The sequence below is a fragment of the Amblyomma maculatum genome, chromosome 2 (assembly GCF_055883805.1).
Source record: "Amblyomma maculatum isolate TAMU_Amacu chromosome 2, ASM5588380v1, whole genome shotgun sequence".
NCBI lineage: Eukaryota > Metazoa > Arthropoda > Arachnida > Ixodida > Ixodidae > Amblyomma > Amblyomma maculatum.
Window position 1 is genome coordinate 178,876,203 of NC_139345.1, and position 27,925 is coordinate 178,904,127.

Below are 27,925 nucleotides of genomic sequence, written 5' to 3' on the forward strand. Positions count from 1 at the left end.
AAGCATTTCATTGACTTGCTCCCGGATGGCTTGGCGTTCTTGCAGCTATACGCGATATGGGCTTTGACGAAGAGGCTGGACATATTCAACTGAGATAATTCGGTGCTTTGCTAATGGCGTCTGTGGCACCTTCGAGGCTGACGAAAACACTCGCAGTTGCTTTCATGAAGAGTGTGGATTTCGGTTTGTCGCCTTGTCGCAGTGTTGATATCGAATGTCAGATACTGGTTTTAGTCAGTTTGGTCATTAGCGGGCTTGTTAGGGAAGGCGAAGACGCCTCCGATGTCTGCTAACGCGTCGAACAAGGCGACGGGTGCTCCCTTTTTGAGATGCCGGTATTTTTCAGTAAAGTTGGTTACCATCACCTGAGCTTGTCCATTCCGGAAATGGGCGATGCCTCGTGCGATGCCAACTCCTCTATCAAGTAACAACTGGGCGGTCTTCGACGATGCTTTCGGCGATTACGATTTCTCCTGCACCCACAGAGACGATGACGCTTGATCGGGGAGGTACAATCAATAGAGGGTTTACAAAAGTAAGTCTGGCAGCCGTGAGCCGCACGCTGATTCCGCGCTGGCTTCCATATTTTGATCGCTCCATCCGTTCGCTTCGTGTCCGTCCGTCAGCGCTCGCCGTTATGCTCGCGCCTTTCACGTTTTAACCTAGTGTGTTGAGCCTGGATCTCTATTCGGACCTTGGCGGTTTCTGTTAGCGACGCCTAGAAGCGTATGTTGACAGCCGAGACGTGGCGGGGCACCGGCCGCACTTCCGAGCACACTTACAAATTACTCTAGGAGTCGTGCATGGGCCCCTCGGCAATCTGCGGAGCGTCATCCCTATCCAGGTACACTATCCAGAGTTTTGTAATGTGGATTTGTTTTGTCTGTGTGCCTTTGCTGTTTACTTGAAAGCCTATGAGAGATGATCGCGAGTTTGTTTGCTTGGTTTGCGTAATCACCGTCGCTCACCCCATTAGAAGATACTTGGTTGGTAAAATGAGCGAGGATGCATTTTATTTTATGATAAAAGAATCGTGCGTAATATGACGTAAGTTGGACTGACGCTTAGCACTTTCCTTCCCATGCCATCGACGCAGTAGTTGGCACGAGCCTCGAAAATAGTTGGCGGCTGCGTAAAAAAAAGTGCCATGATAATTTGTGCTTCCAGTGACTGAAGATTGATTGGTGTGCGATATGCAATGACGAGTTAATAGAATATGTATAATGAACTGATCAGTTGATGAAATAAAGCAACGAAAAAAAGAAAAAATGGGAAATTAAGGGTTTGAAAGTGTCAGAATGCTCAGAATGAATACCCAGTGCTTGATGATGCTAAGGAAGAAAATTTAGAACGCGTAATTGATTAATTGAAATAATTTAAGAATGTGTTCAAAAGTGTCAAATTGCTCAGAATGGAAAGCCAATTGTTGCTGACGCATGAGTATTGGTGTAAAAAATATAAAGCATCAAATAAAATTAATAAAAAAAGAAATGATAGAAATATAATACAAATAAAAGAGCTAAAATATAAAACGTAAAGAAAGAAAACACCGTGCGTGTGTTCGTATGAGAAAGAGATGCTATCGCGTTATAGCATAAGTGTCCCCCTAATTATTTTATAACGATATGATATAATATAAATCTGACTTCATGAATACAGCCAGTTGCACCAAGCACAAACACTTCGCAGTAATGTGAGTTGACTTTTCTATTTCTTTTCGTTTCAGCCGATTTCCTCTTCTTCCGAGTTCCTCGAAGCTTCTCATGGCAGCGCTTTCATATCAGGTTACGGCTTCAAGTGTTTACTATCTGACAGAGGGAATAAAGAGGGTGACATCGACATATTTAAAAAATCCAATGAATTTCAGGTAGTTGTCAATTGGTGAACCATCGGGTGACTCGACAAAACATAAAAGTGAAGTTTATGCTTCGTTATTTTATCGGCCGCGCTAGCAGGTATAAAGGCACAGAGTGCAAACCTGAGCTGCGCGCTCTGGACGTGGACCGGTCGAAACGGGCTGTACGTGAGCATATTACAACACACTAGTGGGATGTGATCTTTTCCTGCTTTATTAGACGCCGCTGGTTTGGCAGCCGCTGGCTTTTGCAGCGTGAAACACGCACCTCTGGCGTACTAGACAACCGTGTACCAAGAACTACCATTTCGTACGACTGTGAAAATTAGTTTCTGTAATCATGCCCGTGTCTTAAATCAAATACACAATGGCAAATTCAACCTACGTACAAAATGATTTAAACGACGTATTTGCACTATAGCGTTTGTTATACATGCATTGCCCTTTTTCCGGTGTCCTCCATCGAAGCATAACCTTATCCTTCGAGTTCACAAGGCTCCATAGCACGCAAAACAACCTTGCTGTTTTAGGGGATAGCACGTTCTGTGAGCTAGCTCCCAGTCAGAGGGACGTGCAGTAATGTTTTACATAATGCAATACAACACTTGTAAAGCCGATTAGAACTGCAAACGAACAGTCGTATACACGCGTATACCTTGATTCAGTGCACGACTACGACGGTGCGCTGGCTGCAGTAGGGCACACAGCAACATGCTGGCATCATTCCGAATAGAGCTTGCTGCTTACAGGGATGTTAAAAAATGAAAAAATCGCTTGTGAGCGTTCCAATGCACATTTCGGTGCATGAACGGAGTGATGTTTAGCTATTCGTTGGCAATCTTCGGAGGGGCTGAAGCATCTCCGAACGTGGTCATTCGGCAGTGAAGAAGCAGAAGACGATGATCTGATGATGGTCAGGAGGAGATATATATTTAGAGAAGCAAAATTTTTCACATAGGCAAAGTTACAGCAACAAGACACACAGACAACTGTAATTTAAAAGAAAATGAAGACTCTCACACAGAGAAGTCACTTTACAGGCCCTTACATTCCTGCCGAGCGTTTCGGTTAAAGCCTAGGGGGTGTAAATACGTGCTAAGCACGGAGCCTCAATCTTGACTGTCGAACATGGTCCGAGGACCGCTTTTTGATACCAGACATCAACAAAGACCCAAGGGCGGTCACCCTAGGTGATCCGCCCCGAAAATGAAGCAGCCAATCAAATTATTTAAAAACATGCCACAACCCCAGTGGGTTGGGAATAATCTCGGACCCAGGTCCTTAATTACGTCAAATAAAAATACAACATTCAAAACACACACTCTTTCCACTCGCCGGTCACCAAACCCTCTCACACGGCGTTGTCTTTCCTTCCCCTCCCCATCGTATTTGCGACGTGACCTTGCAGCTGACGCCTTCCTGGAAGAAACGCCGCGGGGGATCTGGGGACTAGACCACCCAGCCGTCCCGTTCGAGAAAAGGGGGAAAGGGGGTGGGCAGCACCGTCCCAGAGAACTGTAGCGTCGCCGTTGCTCGCACCCGATGAGCCGCTGCGTGGGGGCTAAGTGCCGCGTCTATTGTCGCCTTCTACAGGGGGTTTAGTGAGCGCTTGGGGCAGGGCAAACGGCTTCGCTAGCGGGCTCTCTCTGCATCGATGTCTGGCGACACAGCGGGAAGCCGCCGGTCTGAGTCGCTGCTTGGGAGGCCAAGGTTCACTCCTATTGTCGCCTTCTGCGGGACGTTTAGTGAGCGCTTGTGGCAGTGCAAAATGGCTTCATTATCGGAGTCTCTCTGCCCCGATGTTTCGCGGCCCAGCTGGAGATCGCTGGGCGAGCCGGCGGTACAGTGTTTCGTAGAAGCGTGCTGCTGTTGTTCCCTGCCGATAAGGGTGCGTCTGCCGTCGTTTCCTCGCGACGCCTTTGGGGCGAAAGGACGAAACAAACCAGGCCTCCCGCGCGCCCCGCGAGCCGCGGCTAGCACCCGAGTAGAGGGGAGAAAAGGAGAAAAAAAAAACGCTGGCTCCTTGGCCTCGACGCGCGGTGGTTCGACCGCCAGCTTGACTCAACGCGCGAGTCGTTTTTCAATGCGGCCTTACACGTCCCTCCCAACAGGGTAAATGAGCTTGGAATCCGGTCATTTACACACACACACACACACACACAAAAAAAGGCCGCCACATTCCACTTCAGGCGACGATTTCGCCAGGCTACCGGGCACCTAAATCCGTCCCCACTGAGAAAAACCGTACACTCGAAGTCGGGAAATGAAACCAATACAAAATAACGGCACTGAAAACACGAAATTTCCTCATGACAGCATGCCAAATCTTGCACTGCGCACAGCAGTGTGCCCTATATTTGCTATACATGAGGCACATGTAAAGACACACACGCACACACACAAAAATTGCGCTACAAGAGCGCGTGTAGGCTACATACAGTCGCCATAACCAGAGTGTCAGCACAAAAGCACCCCTCCGTGGCGCACGGTTGTAGCACGCGCGTCACACATCACATAACACGGCGGGTGACGGGAACACTCACGCCACTGCACAGTTCCCGCTCCGTCATGCAACTGCCTTTACACCACTTTTTAGTGCCGCCAAACGGTTCCGTGCACGCCACCCGTTGGGTGAGCAGGAACCCTCACGCCTGGTGAGGCCAGCATGGCTATGCCAAACAACCAGATACAAAATTGGACACTGAGGCTTTCTTCGTCCCTGTACTTTGCGCAAGATTTGTACCGGGGCTCCAATGACGAGGCTAGCCCATGCAGTTTCCTGCGCTGACGAAGCGAGTTGGGCAGGCGCCCGCTGCTATCATTCGAAGCCGGTACGATCTCGTGCGTGCCTCGGCGCTCACGTTGTCGTGCAGTAGGAGCTTTCGGCGCCTGCGGTGCACCGTTGTCACCTCTCGCGGCCCTAGAGCTTGAGATCCTCTCACTGACCCTCACTGGCAAATTGTTGGTTACACCTGGTACGTCGTCGCACCTTACTTCTGGCGACCTCAACTTTCGGAGGCTGCCCATTGCTGTCATGACTGCGTGAACTTTGAGTGGTCCACCTGTCTACTCCTCGCCACTACTGTGCTGTAGTTTAGCGCGTGCGCTCTCTTGACCAGAGATATGAAACTGGCCAGAATCCGTTAATGCGCCCTCCGTTTCAAGTGCGGCGGGCACCCTCACCGTATGCTCAGCTTCAACACCTGTTGCGCGTAGATCCACACAAGGAGCGCACTCCGTTTCCGTCGGCTGATCAGCTCGCACTTCGGAAGCGAATTCTCTGTGCGCGGGATCCGCGCCACTGCTGTCGGGCACCGACGGCTGATTTTCGCTATCCTGCTCCAAGCGATATGCCAAGTCTTCTTCAGATAGTAACTTCTGCTGGTCCCCGTTCATTTGAATTAGCTCCGTATCGAGGTCTTTTCGAACGGGCTCACCGAACTTAGCCATATCTGATACTGCCAAGGGGTCGTCAGCTTCTTCGCGAGTTTTTATCCGCGCCACGACGCTGCTCGGGCAGTTCGTTTCGCCCCCTAACGCTAGCTCCTCTAGCTGCGCCTGCGGGTCTGCACTATCAATTTCCGCCGCTCCCTGCCCTGAACTAGCAACTCTTTGCTCGTCCTGGCTATCCGCATTCGTCGAATGCCGGGAGGGGCAGCCCTCAACTGCACTAGTGCTTTCTGCCACGGGGCCAAGGTGTAACTGTCGCTGCTCCGTTGCTTCGGACGCAGTTTTAGCCTTTCCGCCGCCGGCATGCTCACGCATCAGAGCTCTCATCAATCTCTCTTCCTCTCTCAGAATTTCCCGTTTTTTTCGCTCAAAATCCAATTCAAGTTGCCAAATTATCAGACGCTCCTCCTCCGTCAGGGGATATGCGTAAGCCTTGCTTTCAATCATATCTGACGTCCTTACTGCCAAGTACCTCACTTTCCCTAGCACAAGCCAAGCCAACCTCGACCAGACGCGAGAAATCCCCCTCAACCGTCACCAGCGTCGCTGCGGGTAGTAGCACCAAGCCCGGGAGTCACGCCTTGGCTGGTCGTCCTCGGCAGGTAGCTCGCACAGTCGTCCTTTGGCTGCCGCTGCTGCTGCCCGAGGCCGTGTTGCTTGCTGCTATGTGGTAGGGTGCCGAATCCTGTCGTACTGCGCCAGTAATGAATAGCTGTCTTCGGCAGGTAGAGGAGAACTCGACAGGTTAAGCAAGTTGAGAAAGTAGGAGACGATGATCCAATGATGTTCAAAGAGGATGATTATTATTTACATGAGAAAATAGTATACATAGTCAAAGTTACAGCAACAAGTCATACAGACAACTGTAACTTAAAAGAAAATGAAGACTCTCACACAGAGAAGTCACTTTACAGGCCCTTACTTTCCTGCCGAGCGTTTTGGTTAAAGCCTAGGGGGTGTAAATACGTGCTAAGCACGGAGCCTCAGTCTTGACTGTCGAACATGGTCCGAGGACCGCTTTTTGATACCAGACGTCAACAAAGACCCAAGGGCGGTCACCTTAGGTGATCCGCCCCGAAAATGAAGCAGCCAATCAAATTATTTAAAAACATGCCACAACCCCAGTGGGTTGGGAATAATCTCGGACCCAGGTGCTTAATTACGTCAAATAAAAATACAACATTCAAAACACACACTCTTTCCACTCGCCGGTCCCCAAACCCTCTCACACGGCGTTGTCTTTCCTTCCCCTCCCCGGCGTGTTTGCGACGCGACCTTGCAGCTGACGCCTTCCTGGAAGAAACGCCGCGGGGGATCTGGGGACTGGACCACCCAGCCGTCCTGTTCGAGAAAAGGGGGAAAGCGAGGGGGGGTAGCACCGTCCCAGAGAACTGTAGCGTCGCGTTGCTCGCACCCGATGAGCCGCTTCGTGGGGGCTAAGTGCCGCGCCTATTGTCGCCTTTTAGTGAGCGCTTGGGGCAGGGCGAATGGCTTCGCTAGCGGGCTCTCTCTGCATCGTTGTCTGGTGACACAGCGGGAAGCCGCCGGGCTGAGTCGCTGCTTGGGAGGCCAAGGTTCGCACCTATTGTCGCCTTCTGCGGGACGCTTAGTGAGCGCTTGTGGCAGTGCAAAACGGCTTCATTATCGGGGTCTCTCTGCCCAGATGTTTCGCGACCCAACGGGAGATCGCTGGGCGAGCCGGCCGTACAGTGTTTCGTAGAAGCGTGCTGCTGTTGTTCCCTGCCGATAAGGGCGCGTCTGCCGTCGTTTCCTCTCGACGCCTTTGGGGCGAAAGGACGAAACAAACCAGGCCTCCCGCGCGCCCCGCGAGCCGCAGCTAGCACCCGAGTAGAGGGGGGAAAAGGAGAAAAAAAAAAACGCTGGCTCCTTGTTCTCGACGCGCGGGGGTTCGACCGCCAGCTTGACTCCACGCGCGAGTCGCTTTTCAATGCGGCTTTACAAACGGGTTCCACGTAGGCGCACGTTGACAGCGTACTCGATGGGAGGCGCGGGCGGACTGAACAAAACATGGCCGCCGCACAAAGTTTCTGTTTCTTTCACTAGATGGCGCTAACATTTGTAAAGCCTTTATCAAAGGGCTTTATAAAGCCTCTAAGTGCCGCGCTACAGAACGAGAACGGAAAAAAAGGGTGGAGGGGTAGGTATGTTGATACACCAGGGAACAAATTGGCAAAGAATTAAATCATCTTGTAAAGAACATATCTGGGTTTCAGGAACAATTGCCGGCATAAAGACATGGCTAGGGGTAGTTTATTTAGGAACAGGACATCAATGCAGGCAAGAAAACAGGGATCTTGTTGAATGTCTCAGCGACGATATAAGCCAGTTTGGAAACGGGGCCAATATTATTCTACTGGAGGACATGAACGGCCACAAAGACGATCTGGATGGATACACGGATTGTAACGGCAAGCTAATGCTAAATTTCTGTGAGCGACACGATCTTGTTTTTGTAAATAGAGAAACAAAATGTGAAGGCCAAATCACGTGGGAATTCCGCAACAGGCAGAGGACCATTGACTATTGTCTAATGTCACAGGAAATTTATAGCAAGGTCACAAAAATGGAAATAGACGAAGAAGGGGAGTGTAGTCTGGGAAGTGATCATAAACGTATTAGTCTGCAGATGGGGCCCTTGATGAAAAAAGAAATGGAACTTAGACAAAACGTAAACTCAAAATTAAACGACGATCAAATAGCGCAGATAGCAGCAGACATAGAGGAAGCAATAGAAAAAAGCCCCATGGAAGACGGGAATTATGAACACGTAGAAACACTCATAAGGAGGAAAATTCAGGAGGTTAAAGTAGCAAACCGCTGGAATGGAAAGAGGAAGCCACGGAGCTGGTGGAATAAGGAAATCAGGGAAGCTATTGAACAACGACGGGCTGCTTCAAGGGAATACCGAATGGCAAAGAAGGCACAGGTATCTCAGGAGGAAATCGACCAAAAATGGGAATCATATATCGACAAAAGAAACTTCAAGTGCAGGACCTCGTCCAAAGTAAAATAAGACAGTCCACCGATCGCTGGATGGCTGATATACGCGATGCCTCTAGAGGCGGAGCAAGAAAATTCTGGAACCATATAAGCTGGCTAGGGAAGAAGACTCAAAGAAAGCAGGATCGGATTCAAGATAACGCGGGAAATTGTTTAAAGGGAGATAACGCAGTGAACTACATTACATCAGTTATAGCCGAGTCATTTAAGAGTGACGATATGGTAATCGCCGCAAATCAGGAAGCAACACAAGGTAGCAGAGTACAAAGCAGCTTAGAACTGACCAATCTAAACTGAAAAAAGGCCGAAAAAATATTCCTAAAAACACATCTACAGGAATAGATGAAATTCCGATCAAGCTGATTAATGGATTCGGTCCAAAAAGTAAGGAAACGTTGTTAAAAGCTCTAGAAACAGTCATAACAAAAATGCAAATTCCGGGCAGCTGGCGGCAGAGTAAAATGAATTTGATCTATAAAGGGAAAGGAGACAGGATGCACATGAAATCCTACAGGCCGATTACCATAACATCGGTTATGTACAGGTTAGCCATGCAGGCGCTGAAATTACAGGTGCAAGCATGGGTAGAAAGTAGCAAGATACTCGGAGAACTTCAGAACGGCTTAAGAAATGGTAGGCGCTTAGATGATATCCTGTTCGTGCTTACCCAATGCATCGAAATATCTAGAGTGGAAAATAGACCTTTGTATTTGGCCTTCCTGGACATAAACGGGGTGTACGACAACGTAAGCAGGGAACTCCTGTGGAACATATTAAAAGAAGGTATCCGTTATGAGATAATAGAGTTCCTACAGGAAATATACCGGGATAACAAAGTAGAAATTACGTGGGAAGGGATAAGAAGTACGGAGGATGTCAAAGTATGCAAAGGATTAAGACAACGCTGTCTTCTATCACCGGTGCTGTTTATGCTTTATATGATAAACCTGGAACGAAGGATACAAGACAGTAACCGAGGTATTAACCTGTCATATAGAGTAGGTGGAAAGGCGGTAGAACAGCGCCTCCCCGGTTTGATGTATGCAGACGATATTGTGCTGCTAGCTGAGAGCCTGGAAGAATTGCAAACTCTAGTTAAGTATTGCGGAGACGAAGGGGACGCTCTAAGCTTCAGTTTCAGCGCCGTTAAGTCGGGTCTGATGATTTTCAACGGCTCAACTGATCAGAGTCTTAAACTACAAGGCCTTGAAATACCTAGAGTAGCAGAATATAAATATCTGGGGGTATGGGTAAACGAAGGATTGGCATACATTGGAAAGCATGAGCAATCACTTAAGGCCAAAGGGCGAAGGAATGCCGGGATAATGAAGCATAAGGCATTGTGGGAATACAATAGGTATAAGGTTTTGAGGGGTATTTGGAAAGGAATTATGGTGCCCGGACTTACTTTCGGAAATGCGGTTTTGTGCCTTAAATCAGAGGTACAGTCGACATTAGAAGCAAATCAGAGATCCGTTCGATGATTAGCACTAGGTGCCCACGGCAAAACTACAAATGAGGCGGTACAGGAAGATATGGGCTGGGCATCTTTCGAAGTACGGGAAGCTCAGAGTAAAATATTATATGAGGAACGCCTGAAGAAATTGGACAGTAACAGATGGGCAGCTAAAGTATTTAAATACCTGTACCTAAAAAGCGTTGGCTCACAATGGAGGAAAAAAACTTGGAAACTATCTATTAAGTATGCTAGTAACAAGGACGGAGAAATAAAGAGCGCTAAGCAACAGGTGAAAAACACAGAAGGTAAAAATTGGATAAATTCGATGGAAAAGAAACAGAGTGTAGAATTATACCGAAAGTGGAAAATGCAGATCAGTTAGGAAGATTTCTTTGATAACTCAAGAGGCAGTGCCCTACTTTTTGAAGCTAGATCAGGGTGCCTTAAAACACGCAGCTACAAAAAGAAATTTATCAATGGAGATGACGCATGGTGCTCTATGTGGTAACTCCAGTGAAACAATTGATCATAATATACTGGAATGTAATGGTATACATCCGGAAGTTGATGCAGGCACAGTCACTGTTCCTGAAGCTCTGGGGTTTAGAGATACCAGTGGCCGGTTGAATAAACCGGTGGTGGAAACTAGCAAAAAACGACTGGAAGATTGGTAGCTTAAACGCAGAGAAGTGGCAATGTTAGTAATGTAGAAACAGAAATTTAATAAATAGAATGATGGTTTAGTTAACCAGTCTAAATCAATAATTAAGGTACAGGGAGAAAAATGACCATGATAGCTACTGCTACCACACCGTTTCAAAGGGGACGCTCCTATATTCTATCCATCCATCCGTCCTCTATTCTCCGGCGAGGACGCTGACAGCGACATGATGCGAAGAAGGTGTCGCAGAAGGTATGGCTTTGTCCGTCGAGAGCTTGATAAGCTTAGATTGGAGGTCGATGATCGCCCGACGTTCATTCAGAAAATAATGTCCAAGATAACGTCGCGCGAGCATTCCTGTAGGTAGGGTAGGTACGCCCATTTCTGTAACCTGTGCGGTGTAACTTCCCGATGGCGTGATAAGGTTGCCACCGGAGACGCGGATGAGCGGTCGATCCCAAGTGGTTGTCGCTTTCTTGAGCTGGGCGGCGAACGGTCCACTGAGGACGGAATAGTCAGCTCTGGTGCCCAATAAGGCAGTAATCGTACGACCGCCGTTCAAGGTTACTTGTTCGTGTCCTTGCATTTCTTGTGGGCCTTGGCGTCCGATCTCGTCTCCATCATGTCCTAAGATCGCAGCCGAAGCACATCGTTGTCAATTGTCTGGGTGGTGTCCGCTTGAAGTCTGGTAATGTCGGCGTGGATGCTGTGGTCGTATACGTAGTGGCGTTGTCACTTAGAAGTCTGGGTGCGTCTAGGGCGTCTGCAGAGGAGCGTCGGCGTAATAGCGGTATCGTCATTACTTATATTCGGCTACGGAGTATCTTCGTTAGTTCGCAGTGAAGCAACTTCACCTCCAAAGGTTGCTACTTTTAGTTCTCCCTACATGGAACCATCCTCGCACACTGCCATCGTGTTGCGGCCTAGCGACGCAAAGCGGGTCCTGTACAGCAATAGGGTCCTGAACCGATGGGTTGGTGGCGCAAACCCACCGCTACGCAAATAGTGCTCGAGTTCTTGCGGTCGTTCACCGGGACGGGCTCGTGGGGCCGTCCACTGTGAAACTTCGGGGGCCTATTCGTCAGTACGGGCTGTGACGAAGGATGTGGCTGGCCTCACCACAGTGGAAACAGATTTGGCGGCTGTTCGATGTCCTCCAGACGTCGCATTTCCTGGGGCTTGAGGGTCGGTCGTAGGCTTGGCGGGCGGAGGCCAAGGAGCGGCGTTCAAATGGAGCTTGTACGCGTCGACAGGGGCTTGCGGAGTCTCGGTGGGACGCACGATGGTTTAATGCAGCAGCGTATTTCATCGCTGTGGGCTCTTGCGCCAGAGCCATCGAAGCAATTGGAGCTGTCACTTGAAGGACGCCCAGTACCTGCTGGACTCTTCGCGAACGACGTCCTCAAGCGTTGCTGTTTGAGGCAGTTGGGACGATGGCAGGAGTTGTCGTAGTTTTTCGCGGATGATATCGCGGATAAGTTCCCGCAGGTTAACTCTGCATGTAGAAGAAACGTCATAGTAGCTTGCGGAGAAGGCTTGATGCGACCGTTAGTAATGGCGGGTTCAGGTGTCCAATGTTATTCAATGCTCAAGGCCACTTGAGTGAGTTTCGCCACGCTTTTCGGTGGCTGTCGTAGGCGGCCGACAAAAAGTTGTTTTTTTTACACCGAGAATCAGGAAGTTGACCTAGTTCTCGGTCATATTGGGATCGGTGCGGTTGAAGAGACGTTTCATCTCTTCAACATAAATACCGACTCGTTTGGGAGTTGAACTCGGAATTGAATGTGGTCCTGAACTCTCTCTTTTCGAATGACTTTTGCAAATGCCATCACAAACTTCCTCTTAAATGTCTCCCAATTCTTCAACAAAGCCTCACAATTTTCGAACCAAATTCGGGCAGATCCTTCAAGAGCAAAGTAGACTTGCCTTAGCCTCTTTTACTCATTCCAGGCGTTGCACGTTGATACGCATATAAACATATTGAGCCAGCCTTCCGCATCCTCATCCGGTCCTCCTTGGAAGTAGGGGGCAGACGGGCTTGACGAAAACGACCGGGGCCGCAGTCTGGGCCATTGTAAATGTTGGGCACATTTTCCGGGGTCGAACGGGGTCCGGCAGCAGGCCGAGTTCGAGTTGGAGCCCTTGAAATCGGCGATTGGCTCGGTGACCTGCAGGATGGTCCCCCAGGGCGGCACGAACGATGCTGATGTCTTCGCTTGAGGGGGTAAGCCGGATATCAAAAAGCAGCACCTCCACCAGATGTCACATAGTGATGACAAGCCCGGTAGCCGCAACTGAAGACATTGTCGTTGTATTCGAATGAATATCTTCATTGGGCTGACTTGCGCCCGCAAAAGAACTAAAAGGATCAGCGGTGGCGACAACAATAAATGTGCTCGTCGGTCGTCGAACTAAGAATGCCCGTAGTAACCGTCAACGTTCAATTTATAGGTGGCCAAGAAACATCGAGAGAAAGCCGCAAACTATGACTAGCACATCATAGAACATTCTAGAATACATGTGAATGGCTGGAACCTTCCAGGCGGATGTCAGAATACACGTGAGTGGCTGGAATCTTCCAGGCCGATGTCGGCTCATCTAGCGTGACAAATATTCTGATAAAGCTGCATCAGAACTAATCCGCGTGCCAGAATCAGAGTGATAAGGCCGCACGCCAGTGGCTGTCAAAAAAGTAATTTTTACGATCTCCCTCTCCTTCTCTGGACGGTTAGCATTGCGTGCTTTAAGCCTTCAGTAATTTACACCAGCGTATGAGATTCCTGTCTTTGATAAAGAAGCTCGCAGTCTTCCGCGTTATACTATCGGGCGGATATTCATATTATATTATGTATAAATACGCATCGCTTGTAGCACTTCTGACACAATCAGGTGAGCGAGTACTTGCTTTTTTTCATTTTCATTTAAAGCCTAACGTGTGAAGTCTCAAAGTCGCTTCGATATTTTCGAGGCATAGGAGCTGCAGCTGATGAAGGCGAGCTTCTAAATTGCAATGCCCATAACGCCATTGATATTCCCGGGCTGCAGGTAAGATGGCCTGTTGTTCGATCATGGCAAAGTGCCCGTGCATGTTCATTTCGATTTCGATGTGGGTAGCGTTTCGCGCATTTTGGATAGAAAGGTCACAGTCTAATTCATATAGAAGTGAGTTCTTTTAAAATCTGTTGCTTCGTGCAGCTCCTGCATTCGATAGTTAATTATTGACATAGCTAAATACCACACGTCTAGTCTCCGATTCGAGATATGCGCCTGAACGCCAGAATTTGCTCGCAGAGAATTTATGTTTGCGTGTTGTTTGCTTATCATTCTCGGAGTTCTTTCTTTAGACTTCTTTCCATAAGTAGTGGGTCAGCGTTTCTTTCCTCGCTGAGTGATACCACTTGAGAGCGATACATCGTCCCGCGCAGCTCTTTTCATGATGGACAGTAATATACGTGCGCAAAAAGACGAGATAAAGAGGAGAAGTGGCCAACGACGGCGCAGAACTGACAACTGATTTAATCGAAGAACGGAAGAGCATATATATGTGCACACACTTGTTGTACCCACATGCGCATAGTCAAAATTTATAAAAATATATATCAGCACATGTAAAAACTCCCCCCATCACACGCACGTGGTGAAAACTGCCGACGCATTATCGATTGTGCAGCATGGTCATCTCTTTTCTGTCAATGCGACGGACGTTTTACTAACACAAACATTTTGCTTCCGGTTAATATGGAAAGCCTCGGCGATTTCTTGAGTAGTCTGGTCTTTATGAAGAAACAAAATATTAGTATCGACAAAGAAAGGTACACTCTCACACGCGTTAAAATGTTTTGCTAAGTTTGTTTCATTCTTTTTTAAGGACTGAGCATGCTCCATCAGGCTTATGTTGATGCAACGGCCTGTCTGCCCTATATACGCACGGCCACAGGACAATGGTATTTGATATACTACACCCATCCTACAACTACTGAAACTCTTGGCGTGGTTAACCTGGCATCTGTTCTTACTTCTTGTGCCCCCCAGCTTTCTTTGAACTGCTGCACCAACCTTGCCAATCTTATTAGGGGCTGAAAAAACACTTGTACGCCATATTTTGCGCCTACTTTTTTAAACCGATGTGACAATGCATCTATATAAGGCACAACTGCAATTTTATTTCTTTAATTTTTTCTTTCTATCTGTCCGCAACACTTCAGAGAACGCAGAACCTTATCAGCACTAGCTACAAGCACTGAGTCTGGATAAACAGCCTCCCTACATCTATTAGCTTGGATTTCTAGGCTATTAAACATTTGACGTGCGCAAGACTTATTGACAGCCATCCTAAAACAAGCTGTTACTGTTCCAGATTTAACAAGTTTGAAGTGACATGGCTTGTAGTTTAAAAGAGGCTTTACACTCCTAGGAGAGTACTGCCAACACACATGATTCATAATGAAAGTCAACTTTAAATCTAAAAATTGCAAAACACTTTTCTGAGGAACCTCAAAGATGAACTTCAGTCCCGTACCATTCCGAGCAAAAATGTCAGGGATCTGAGGCACACTTAGAGCATCCAAGGATCTAACTGAAACAAGGAAATCATCTACGAATCGGAATATACGAATGATCTTTCCTGTTAGGTCGCTCTCTATTTTTCGGTCGACATAACTAAGATAAATATTGCTGAGAACGGGGGCTACTTTAGCACTTATACACACACCAGACCTCTGCATGAATAATTTATCGTCCCACATTACATAGGTGTTCTGAAGATAAAATGACAAAAGTTCCAGGAAGGATCCAACAGTTATACCGCACTCATTTCGAAACAAACACTCATCATTATCCTCTGTGATGCAATTCTACACACATTGTAGAAGTTGATTATGGGGAAGAGAATAAAACAAGTCAACCACATCTATGCTAAAGCCAGAGCAAGAAGCCATATTCTCGTCCAAAAGATGCTTTACAACGGTCTCTGAGTTAGGCACAAGAAACGGGTCAATAACGGAAAGTGCTGACAATACGACTACTTGCCAAGTCTGGCTCTCAGAAACTATTGCCCGGAAATGGATGCCAGGCTTATGCGTTTTTGCTGAAAGGAAAATTTCAAGAACTGGAAGTTCAGCTTTCTTTACTTTGCTTGCCAAATTCTCCAGCCCAAAGTCATTCAATAACGCCACAGCCTCTTTCTTGCACTGAACCGGATCCTTTCTGCTCACTCTAAAATGCTTCCTTACTGACTCACATGCTTTTTCTGAAAACTGTTTCTCGGAAAGTACAACAAAGTAGCCTTCTTTATCAGACTTCACAACATGCAAACGATTGTCACACAGGTAATTGACCAACGAGCGAAACCTGTTATTACGCCGACCACTAGACTTGCTACTGGCTACCGCATCAACACACTCTGAAATACACCTAGACCTATCATCGACCTGAGCTTCGGACGACACACTGCGAGCAAAAGCCAACTTCTCAACCGTTAACATCCTAGGGTCAAGACAGAACTTTGGTCCGAGGCGTAAAGTCTTTTCTTGTTTAGAATCCAAAACATCATCCAAGACCAAAAGCTTACCTTCTGATGCCGGTCTTCTCGTACCTTTTGGGAGGGTTGGACGGATTGCGCTCCAAAGGAATTCCGTCAGCTGATTGGTAGCCGTACACCAATCACAAGTGTCCAGTATAGTTACCCATGCCCACGTAGTTACGCAGATCCGTCGTGAATTTGGCTCTAAGTCATGACTATTGAGTCTATTCCAGCGGACGATACACTTCAGCTCATTTCGCTTACCTTCTTGGGAAACGTGCTACTGGTCTCGAAAAAAAACATCTTGAGATTATAATCATAGCCACACACATAGCGCCGTGTCATTAGTGACCATTTTTAGTCAATAAGATAGGCCGGATATATGGAGCATATCTGCAAAATGGAGAAAAATGAAAAGAAAAACATGGCGACTGGCTTCTTACCGAAGAAATCCTTCGGTCCACCCCAGCACATTCATCCAAAGCAGCTATATTTAACATAAACAACTTTACAGAATTAGTTGAAATTGCGTCATCTGGTACGAAAAAAATTTTCAGATGTTGCTCTACGAAAATAGTCTGTTAAATAAGCAAACGGACGTGCAAATTCGAAGCCGAGGGGAATTAACACAATTGCAGTCGCATTCTGTCACTGTCGACTCGGAAAGCAATGATCAAGCAAACCAGGTTACTTTCTTCTTATCTAGTGGTATTTCAATGCAAGCATGCAGTCTGTGCAGCATCGTCAACGAGGGTGTTCTTGGGACAGCGCCTGGCCATCAGCGTCGTATCTACTAGATAGGGACATGGACTTCCGGCCACCACTGAACGTCCTCAGAGGCCGAACCACATCTTCGTCGATTCTCGCGCTCTGGGGGATTGTTGAAATGATGAGCTGCCCTGAGTGCATTCATAGGTTTGGGTTTTCTTTTCACGACGAGGCCCCCGGCTTCAAGCTCATTGAACAGCTTCAAACAATTGAGGAAACACGTTTCGCGTTCACTATAGCAGTAGAAAGCAAACACGCTTCAGGTTTTCCCTCCAGGATCAGAAGCAACGTACAGGAGGTAATTACAAACGGGAGTAAAGGGCTTCGTCAGTCGTTCGGTCTCAGTGGCAAACCAAATAAGAAAACATTCTACGAGCACGTTGGACCATTCAACTGTAGAGTGCCTCCATGACAGCGCCGAAGGCACCGCGCTAGCACCAATGCACACTACTAAAGCGCGATGAGACGAAAGCTCTGTTTGAAACGACGCTGATTTCTACTTTACTGAGTCTGTTTCTGTGTGCTGTGTGGTGCGGCATTAGACGAGGCGCAAAATGCAAGCCACGAGACGGATGCCTGGATCGGATGCCCGGTGGATCAGTTTCATATATGATGAATCGCCTGCTGAAGTCATCACTCATGACGTCACGTCCGGTCATGGCCTATGATGTCACCAGGGGATGACGTCACAATCTTGCTGAACCCCGCGGAATCTCGCGAAGTGACAATTCTCGCGGACGCACTCACGCGAGGACGGACACTCATGAGCCTATCAAGGCGTTCGCGTTAATAATTGGATCACAGGAAGGGAAAGGCGCAGTATATGTCACAATTGTTTCTGTGGACCCTTTACCCACCCCGTAAGGTAAGGTATAAAGGTGGGAGTGAAAGTGGAACGAGAGAAAGAAGAGCCGTAGTCGAGGGCTATGGAGTAATTTCAACAACCTAGAAAACTTTAACGTGCACTGACATCGCAAAGCACACAGACGCCTCGTTTCCCCTCCATAGCAACGAGCCGCCGGTGGCCCGGATCGAACCCGGATACTCCAGCACAGCAGTCGGGCATCTTAGCCACTGCATCATCACGGCGAGGCAACGACAAACCGAGAAATTTAAATTTGAGGCAGTTGTTTCATATAACAAAAATGACAGCCCGCTATAGTGCCACGTGGTGGGGACAATGTCGTCGGCGACAAATGAACAGACAGGTAGGTGCAGCACTGAAATGAACTCTTTATTGGGCTGACGTGCGCCGCAAAAGAGCTAAACAATCGCGGAGGCCATAGCAGCAATCATGCTCGGTGGTCGTCGAGCGAAGAATGCTTATCGCACACGTTAACGCTCAATATAAAGGCGGCAAAGAAACATGTAGATAAAGCTGCAAACGGTGACTAGAATAACCTGGAACATTGTCCAAACACACGCTAGTGGTTAAAATCTGCGAGGTGCATCTCGACGCACCTTGCACGACAAAGAAAATGATAAAGCGTCTCGCGACAAGGAGCATGAACAAAAAAAGAATACAGAACTGATCCGCGCACTGGATTCCGTGCCGGCGGCTGCCGAAAAAGAACAAATAAAAATCTGATTAGATCTCGGCAATAATGTTAACCCATTGAGAGGAGACACAACAAGATGCTTGTGCAGTGTCGTGTCTCCTTTATTGTTACAAGGGGGCAGCTGCCTTAAGTACTTGATCAGCATAGTAATTGCAGCTAGGTTCATGAGTTCCAGAGATAGGCTAATGTAATGATAGGTTTTCGATGCTGCAGGCGTATGCAAACACTAAAGTGTAATTCCCGAAAAAAAGACATGGCGACGAAAGACTCAGGCGGCTCGTATATGAGATGCTTGTTCAGGAGCAAGTGAAGACACGCAATTGAGCCAAGTGGCTAGTCCAGTGCCTACATAGAACTAAGTGGGCTTAATTTGAAAACCTCTACCCATCTGCATCAAATATAGTTGGTGTCAAGCGCCTTGAAGGGATGACATCTAAAGGGAGACTGGATACTTTTCCCTGGTACATAAGTTTTATGACCGGTTCTGTGTCATTCAAACAGAAATGTGGCTGGCGACCCACGTCAGCTCTCCGCTTCTGACACGATGTGAACGGCGGGGAGGCAATGGAGAAAAGCGCGTTTATTATCAGATAAGGGGCTGCGTTTATAAAGTCTGATACAACCACGAGCATGCGCACACAGTATACCACAAGGGCATGCGTGAGCATGACAGTGCGCCTGCTTACATCACACTGCATGAGTAACTGCTAATATGTTTCAACGTATAGCTCTCGCAGAACACTATCGCTCGTCTTCTGTGTTCATGCACCATTTTATCAGAGCTGCAAACTTATTTCGCAAGTAAGTTTAAAGCTCGCACATGCATATTCCAGGGTTTAGACTGTTAACTCTGCGAAGAGTTTCAAAAACATAAGCAGAGTTTTAGATGCTTTCATATGCCTGTTCTCACGTTGCGCTGTGACGAGCGATGACGACGTCATAGTGTGTGCGAACCGGTAGTAGACACCAGTGCCCTTTTACTTGGACAAATCTTGTTTTCTTATCTCCAGTGCAGAAAGCGTAATTTTAATTTGAACGGAAAAGGGTGCTCCGTTTACCTATGACCGCGCCTGTAGAATTGCTTCCAAGGTCCTTCGTGGCGGGTCAGATATGCCAATCGTTCCATTTGTTCAGGTCTTCAAAATAAAGTAACCGCACATGTTTAGCTGTGGAAACTAACAAATTATTTTCTAACGGTTTGAGCGCGCTTTTAGGTTAAAAAACGTTTCATTGCGGTAAAAACAAAAATTCTTCTGAACGATTTAAGGGCTTCTGAAAACACCTGTAGCTATGCGTTTTTAAAATTGTACGATTGACCACAAGACGTTTTTTCAACGTTTTCATTTTCATTTTGTTGAGTGTATATATTTGTATAATAAGCATAGCTGGGAAAGAAAAATATATTCCGTTTTTACAGTATGTTATAAGTTCCATTTTTGCAGTGAATTAAAGCCTACTCTTTTATTGGGTGTTGTTCTTATCATTTTTAACACGTGCTGTCAGCTTTGAACGTTATTGCAGCATATGTATTTCTATCTCAACATGGTGAGATCGGCTACAAAATGGGTGAGGGAGGTGAAATTGAGCGGCAACGAGCCGGTGCTTCAAATTGCTATAATTTGGAGGCATACTACCAAACATGCAGCCTCCTAAATGCTGTTTCTAAATCAGATAGGCCAATATTTTTGGGCTTTAAAAATCACGAAGCCGTCTAATGACTCTTGGGCGGGCACAGGACAGCAATAAATCATTGCATTAGCTGTCTTCAAGCCAGATTTCTTTGAGCTGACACAATGAAAAGTGCCACTTGTGATGCTGTGACATACTGCAGTGATCGCAAAAAGCATGATATGATACCTAAACGCATTTGGTACCCAACCAAGTATTTTGTTTTAACTTGGGCTCCACAGGTATGGCAAGTTTCTGGATAAAAGGCCAAGTTCCGAGGGCCCGCAGAAAGCAAATAATGCCGAAGAAGGAAAATAAATATTAAGAAAAGTTTTGCGGAAGATTCCAAGAAAGCCCTCAAGTCCATTCATTCTCGTTTTGCACCTTAAGAAATGTAGCGTAAATGCAAACATAAGTTAGCGTGCTTACTAAAGCCCATTTGTTTTTAATTTTCGGCATTTGTTGGTGCTATTGCACGAAAACTGTCAGATCGATTACGCTGAAATTTAGCAAAGTATACATAACTTTCTCTCTCTCTCTCAATAAGACTGAATTGAACATTGGCTGTGGATTACCTCTGGTTAAACCTGTTAGGGTAGCGAGAGCTAGATACCCCTGGCTATATGCTTAGGTTTCGCTTGAAAGTAAGACAAACGGTTTACGTAACGGCTTAAAGTTTATCATTTATACCAATGAAGACACTTGGGTGGTCAGTGAAATAGTGAGACTGCTTCCACCTTCTCGATAACATAGTATGAATCAGCACAGCTTCGCTGAAGCATTCAGTCTAGACTACTTCCCCATTGGATGGAGGTAGTCGATTGCAGATTTCTCAACTACGGCGCCGTCTTCTCAGCAGTCGGCGCAGCGGCGAGGCGCGCACACTAGCTACGCGTCCTGACGTCACTCCGCGCATGCGCACAACTGACGAGGCGGGCGGCGTCTGCTCCGCCGTCTGCGCAGCGGCGAGGCGTATAGCGCCCACACCAGCTACGGGCAATGACGCCACTCCGCGCATAGGCACAGCTGGCGGTGCAGTGGTGGCACGGCTCAGGGCGCAGCTAGTGCAGCCAAGCTGACCTCGCGAAGTAGCTGAAGTACTGTAGTGCTCGCTACAAAGCTATTTGGCCGATTTAAAAGTAACCGCGCTGGCGAAGTGGTGAGACGCCGGGCTACTGTGCCGGAGTACCCAAGTTTGATCCCGACCGCGGGCGGCTGCGTTTTGATGGATGCGAAACGAAGTGGCGTCCGTGTGCTGTGCGATGTCACGGCACGTTAGAGATTCCCAGCATTAAAACACTCAGCCCATTTCTGCTCCAGCAGTGTCAAAAAGAATTATTCATGTATTAAACACCGCAGGGAATATATAGTACAAGTTTTCGGTGGAGTACGACACCTGTTTTTTATACCAGAGAATTTTACTACTTAGGCATAGAATGTGTCATCATCAGGCAGACTACATTCACAGCAGAAGGGAAGGCCTCTCCCATTTTCCTCCAATTAACCGGGTCCTGTGCTAGCTGCACTCACATTACCCCTGCGAATTTCCTAATCTTATGCCCCCGCCCCCCCCCCCCCCTAATTTTCTGCCGACTCCTGCTACGTTTACTTTTCCTTGGAATCTAATTGGTTACTCTTAGACACCATCGGTTATCCTCTCTTCGAATAACGTGCCCTGCTCGTGCCCATTTTTTTTTTTTAATTTCGACTAGAATATCAGTAACTTGAGTTATCTTCTGACCCACTCTGCACGAATCCTATCTCTTAGCATTGCACCTATCATTTTTCGTTCTATGGCACTCTGCCATGTCCACGATTTAAATAGAACCCTTTTCGTTAACTACCACGTTTCAGCCCTTTAGGTCAAGACGGGTAGGATGGAACTGTTATATACTTTTCGCTTGAGGTACACCGATAAGCTGCTAGTCATAATGTATAAGTGCATTCCAATTCTCCTTATTTCCCTTTCCTGGTCTGGGTCTGCGGTAACTACCTACCCTAGTGGCCATTCCATCCTACCACTTCCAACGCTTCGCTACCTATTTTAAACTGCTGTTCTATTCCCAGGTTGTTCATCATTACCTTAGTGGTCTGCACATTATTATTTAGGCCTACTTTTCTGCTTCTCCTATCTCGATCATTTACCATTAGTTGCAGCTGGTTCCCTGATTTACCTTACAAGGCAATGTCATCAGCGAATCACAGATTACTGAGATATTCTCTATCTAACCTGATTCCTAGCCGCTTCCATTCCATGCTTTTGAATGCAATCTCTAAGCAAACTTTAAATAGCATTTGGGAGAACGTGTTTCCTAGCCTAACACAATTATTAATTGCAATTTTATCACTTTCTTTCTGCAGAACTGTGGTGGCTGTGCAGCCACTATAGATGTCTTCCAGTACTTTCTCATATGGCTAACCTACACTGTGATCTCGCAATGCCTGCATGACCGCTGAGGTTTAGACTTAGTCAAATACTTGCTCGTAGTCAATGAATACTATGTCTAGGGGCTGGTTATATTCCGGGCACTTTTCTGTCACCTGGTTTATAGTGTGGATATAATCGATGGGGAAGTACCATTTCCGAAACCCTGCTTGTCCTTTGGTTGAATGAAGTATAGGGTTGTCATGATCCTGTTAGCGATTACCTTGGTAAATACCTTGTAAGTGACTGGTAGTAAGCTGATTGGTCTGTAATTTTTCAAATCAAGTCCTTAGCGTCCCCTCCCTTATCAATTGAGTGGGCGTGAGAACAGCATCAGGATGCGGCTTCCTAATCCGCTCTGCTTTTTCGTCCAGGTTACGGCATGGTCTACCTTCAGCACCGCGCCGCTGTCGTCATCTGCTTGTGACATCAGCAAGTTGCCCTGCCACCTAAACAAGACGTTTGGATCCACGTGCCTACTAGACAAGCACCTTGTCATGGCCGTCCCTGAATCAAGTGAAAGAAGCGGATCAACAGCAACATCATCTTCTGCTGCCTATATGAAGAGCTGGCAGAATCTTGGCGCCCTTAGTGGGCGTGAGAACAGCATCAGGATGCGGCTTCCTAATCCGCTCTGCTTCTTCGTCCAGGTTACGGCATGGTCTACCTTCAGCACCGCGCCGCTGTCGTCATCTGCTTGTGACATCAGCAAGTTGCCCTGCCACCTAAACAAGACGTTTGGATCCACGTGCCTACTAGACAAGCACCTTGTCATGGCCGTCCCTGAATCAAGTGAAAGAAGCGGATCAACAGCAACATCATCTTCTGCCTATATGAAGAGCTGGCAGAACCGTGGCGCCCTTAGTGGGCGTGAGAACAGCATCAGGATGCGGCTTCCTAATCGGCTCTGCTTCTTCGTCCAGGTAAGTGCTGTTACTTCCCTGTAGGCTAAAAAGTCAAATTATGTATGCCTGTTGCTGCTCCCACGCCCGGGAGTCTTACTTTTTGAGTTGATTGAGTGCTGTGATATCGCAAACCAACTGCTGGTGTTGTCCGGTGATGTCGAGCTCAATCCTGGGCCTAACACGAGGGCCCAGACACAGGGCCCTCTGCCTAGCGCCCAGTCTAAACAGTTGGAAGATATGTTTGCAATGTTAGAAGCTGTAAATAAGCGCACTGTGGAAATGCAGCTGGACCAAGCGGCTTTTATAAAGTCCATTGAGGAACTTAAAAAGTTCCAGCTGAAATTGGAAGAAAATTTGACAGAAGTGAACAAAAGACTAACGGAAGTTGAGCGCAACACCGTTGCCGTTGGTGTAGTCGAGAGGGAAGTACAGCCTTTTCAGCAGTTAATTCACCACATTTCAAGTGAAAACACCCAACTGCGCGCACGCTTGGGTGAGCTCGAAGACAGGCAGCGACGGCGAAAACCTTCTATTCTACGGTATATCAGACACGAAGTCAGAGTCTTGGGCTCAGTCAGAAGAAAAACTAGTTAGTGTTCTTTCATCCTGCTTGGCAATTCCGTCTTCTGAAATTTTGATCGAAACAGCACACAGGCTCGGCGGTTTTGCATCAGATAAATGCAGACCGATTATTGCCAAATTCTCATCTTTCAAGATGAAACAGAAAATACTGGTCAATAGTTCCAAGCTCAAGGACAAAAAAATTACGCTTAGTGAGGACTATTCTCCCGCCACTCGTCACGCTAGAAAAAAACTGGTCGAATTTGGCAAAACCCAGCCCTTAACATTCAAGCTTTGTTTCAATAAGCTCTTCATAAATAACAAGTGCTACGCTTACAACCACACTGATGATTCCGTTCAATAAAATTCGGAGCTCTTTCCCATTACCGACCAAACGTTCTGAGGATTCCATGGATGAAACCCATAGTACCTCTGGGCCACCGATCGATACTCTAACTGAATAGCATTGCGCGAGTGGCAGTGGAATGAAGTCCCCGGTCATTACCCCCCTTTCATTTTATTCACAGATATTCGTAGCTTAATACCTAAACGCGATGATCTTTGTTCTGTTATCGATGCTTGCGATGCTGACATCGTATGCCTCACTGAAACTGGGCTACCGGCAAAGAGGAGGAGGAGGAAAAAACTTTATTAAAAGAAAAAAATGTGAACACTCCCAGGAGGACCTCTTAGTCCCGGAGCCCTCTGGCTGTTCCTTCTAGCTTAGCCCGCTCGACCAGCCGTAACTGATCTGCAGGTTTCGTGGCTAGAAGGGCAGCCTCCCAGGAGGAGGGGGTGGGGTGTTTGGGCAAAGATAGATAGCAGCGAGCTACTTACCTGTAAGAAGCGCTACAGCATTTATCGATGCGACAGAGAGTCTAGATGTGGCGGAGGAGTGCTGCTAGCTGTTACAGATACTGTTATGTCTTTCCCGATCCACTTTGTAAACGCGGTTGAACTTGTGCTGGTCGAAATTCGCACGTGCTCTAAGAAATTGATATTCGGCGCTTGCTTTCGTTCGCCGTCTGCTTCCGCCACCTTTAACAAACTTCATTACGTCATCCATATGATTACAGTCCATTATCCGAACAGTCCATTCATTTTAATGGGTGATTTTAATTTCCTTAACATAGTGTGGTCTAATGTGCGTTCTTAATTCTTATTGTGATCCCTTTTCGAGCGAATGTGACATATTTCTGAATCTCAGCAGTGATTTCAACTTGTCCCAGCTTGTAATGCAGGCAACTCGAATTTCGCCTACTGCTTCTAATATCCTCGACTTGGTGCTCACCACAACGCCTGATCTTTTTTCAGCCCATATCTTACTTGCCAGGGTTAAGTGATCACCTTCTGCTTCATTTTTCGTTGACCTGCACTGTTCCCCATCAACGTAACCACAGAAAGCACATCCGTAATTACAAGAAGGCTGACTTTGATGCCATTAACCATGAACTCTGTTTTTCTAGATGATTACTTACCAAGCTTTCACGATAGTTGCGTGAATACAAACTGGAGCTTGTTTAAAGAAAAAGTTGCTGCGCTCACTGAAAAGTACGTTGCACGTTTAGTCATCACCTCTAATCGACGATCACTATGGTTCATTCAATCGTTAAAACGGCTTTTCAATAAGAAAAAAACGCATTTTCCGCTCTGCAAAACTAACCGGTTTCCAAGAACGTTGGACTGCTTATCAGGCCGCGGCCCTTGAATATAAAACTGCCCTCAAGCACACCAAGGATGTATTTTTCAATGACACATTACCTTGCCTCTTAATCAATAACCCTAGGCAATTTTGGACCTTAGTTAACAAAAACGACACTTCATCCATCAGCCTTAAAGACTCAGTGACGAGCTAATCGACCCAAATGAGTGTGCAAATGTCCTTAACATTGTATTCAATTCAGCGTTTTCTAAATATGTGCGTTACTGAAACCCCTGCATATACCAGTGCTGACGTTTTGCCAATGGATTCCATTGTCTTTGATTCTGTTGGTGTGGAAAAAATAATCGAAAAACAAAACATTTCTTCATCATGTGGTGTTGATAATATTAATTCCAAGTTCTTAATTAAAACCAAAGTGTACAGCACAATTATACTATCTAACCTATTTCAGCAATCGCTTCAAACAGCCTGTATACCGGGGGACTGGAAGGTCGGGAAGGTAATTCCGTTGCATAAGTCCGGAGATAAACATTCCCCACATAATTATTGACCAATCTCACTAACAAGCATTCCGTGTAAAATTATGTTATTTACTCTCACCTTGCATCATTCCTTGATTCTAATAATTTTTTTACTGACAGTCAGCATGGGTTTCGAAAGTTGTTTTCTTGTGAAACGCAGCTTTTACCCTTAACGCATTATCTAAATTCATTCCCTGACAGGGGTTCCGTTGTCGACTGCATATTTCTTGATTTTTCAAAGGCTTTTGACAAGGTCTCTCATCAACTGCTTTTTCTGAAACTAAGTAAACTTAACCTTGACCCTAACGTTCTCAGGTGGCTGCATTCTTTTCTTACAGATCGTTCAGTTTGTCACTGCTAATAACACATCATCCTTCACTTCTCCAGTTGGATCAGGCGTGCCACAAGGCTCTGTGCTAGGGCCTCTTCTTTGTCTTATATATATCAACGACTGACCTGATAACTTATGTTCAACAATAAATCTTTTCGCAGATGACTGCGTCATATACCATGAAATAACAGTGATTCTGACGTTGCTCTCCTTCAATCCGATATTAATCATGCCCTTGAATGGACTAACAGTTGGAACATAGAACTAAATATTAACAAATGCAAGTATATGCGTGCCTCTCGTCGTAACACTTTATTACCCTCATACCGTCTTAATAATAGTAGCCTTGAGTTTGTGCCTTGTTATAAATATTTAGGTGTATTCATTTCCCACAATCTTAACTGGAAGGCTCATATAGATCACACAACCAACAACGCTAATCGCATGCTAGGCTACATACGTCGTAACATTAGTCTTTCCTCCAGTTCCGTAAAATTGCTCCTTTACAAATCGTTGGCTCGTAGTAAACTGGAGTATGCTTCATCCATCTGGGACCCTTATCAAGAGACACTAATCTATGAACTCGAATCTATTCAGAACCGTGCTCCCCGTTTCATTCTCTCTATCATCGTAATTCTAGTGTCACTGCTATGAAATCAAGCTTATATCACTGCCACTACTGTCTCAACGTAGAAATATATTCCGTCTTTGTCTATTTCATAAGATCTACTATAATAACCCCATCCTTAAGAGAAAATTCATTACGCCACCTTGCTACATGTCTGCTCGGATCGATCACCGTCATAAAGTTGGTATTCCTAGGTGCCAAACAAATGACTTCTACAACTCATTCATCCCCAGCACATCGGCACAATGGAATCACCTTCCCCCACCGGTTGTTGAAGTGAGTGACCATTTTGCGTTTAAATCTGCTTTAGCTAATCTGATGTTAACATAGTACATTGAATTCTTCCACACTGCCATTTGTTTATTGTTTTTATTTCGTCTGCTGTTTTTAATAACCTTTTTTTTTCTGTTTTCCCCCGAATTGTGCAGCTGATTACGTGTATGATGGTATATTTCAGCAACTTTGTTTCCTGCCTGCTAGTAAAATTGTTCGTCTTGCTCACGTGGTATATTTGTGTGCTTATATAATTCGCTCATACGTCTGTGTCAGTAGCTAATAATTTGTAGTCTTATATTGTTGTAACTTGCTTATGTGTGCCAGCCATACTACTGTTCACATTTGTTTTAATACTGATTGCTGTTCTTCCTTTCCTTTTTTTTTCTTTTACTGTACGCCACTCCCCTCTGTAATGCCCTCGGGCCCTGAGGGTACTGAAATAAATAAATAAATACATTAATATAATGTTGGCGTTCTTCTTTGAATCCGATACTTTATATCGTCAGGCATTACGCATACAGGGCGGCGAGGTTTTCTAGCACGATATCCTCACCGTCCTTCTGCAAATCTGTAGTTACCTGTCCTCCCTTGCTGCTTTCCCCCTCTTCATAGCTTCTAAAGCTTTCTTAACCTCATCCTTTGTTACTGGCAGA

General features: G+C 46.4%; 1 pseudogene; it reads left to right on the forward strand.

The window, feature by feature from the left end:
* The first annotated feature begins 22,725 nt into the window (after nucleotides 1–22,725).
* LOC146200519 (uncharacterized) lies at nucleotides 22,726–24,217 on the forward strand (annotated as a pseudogene).
* The last annotated feature ends 3,708 nt before the right edge of the window (nucleotides 24,218–27,925 follow it).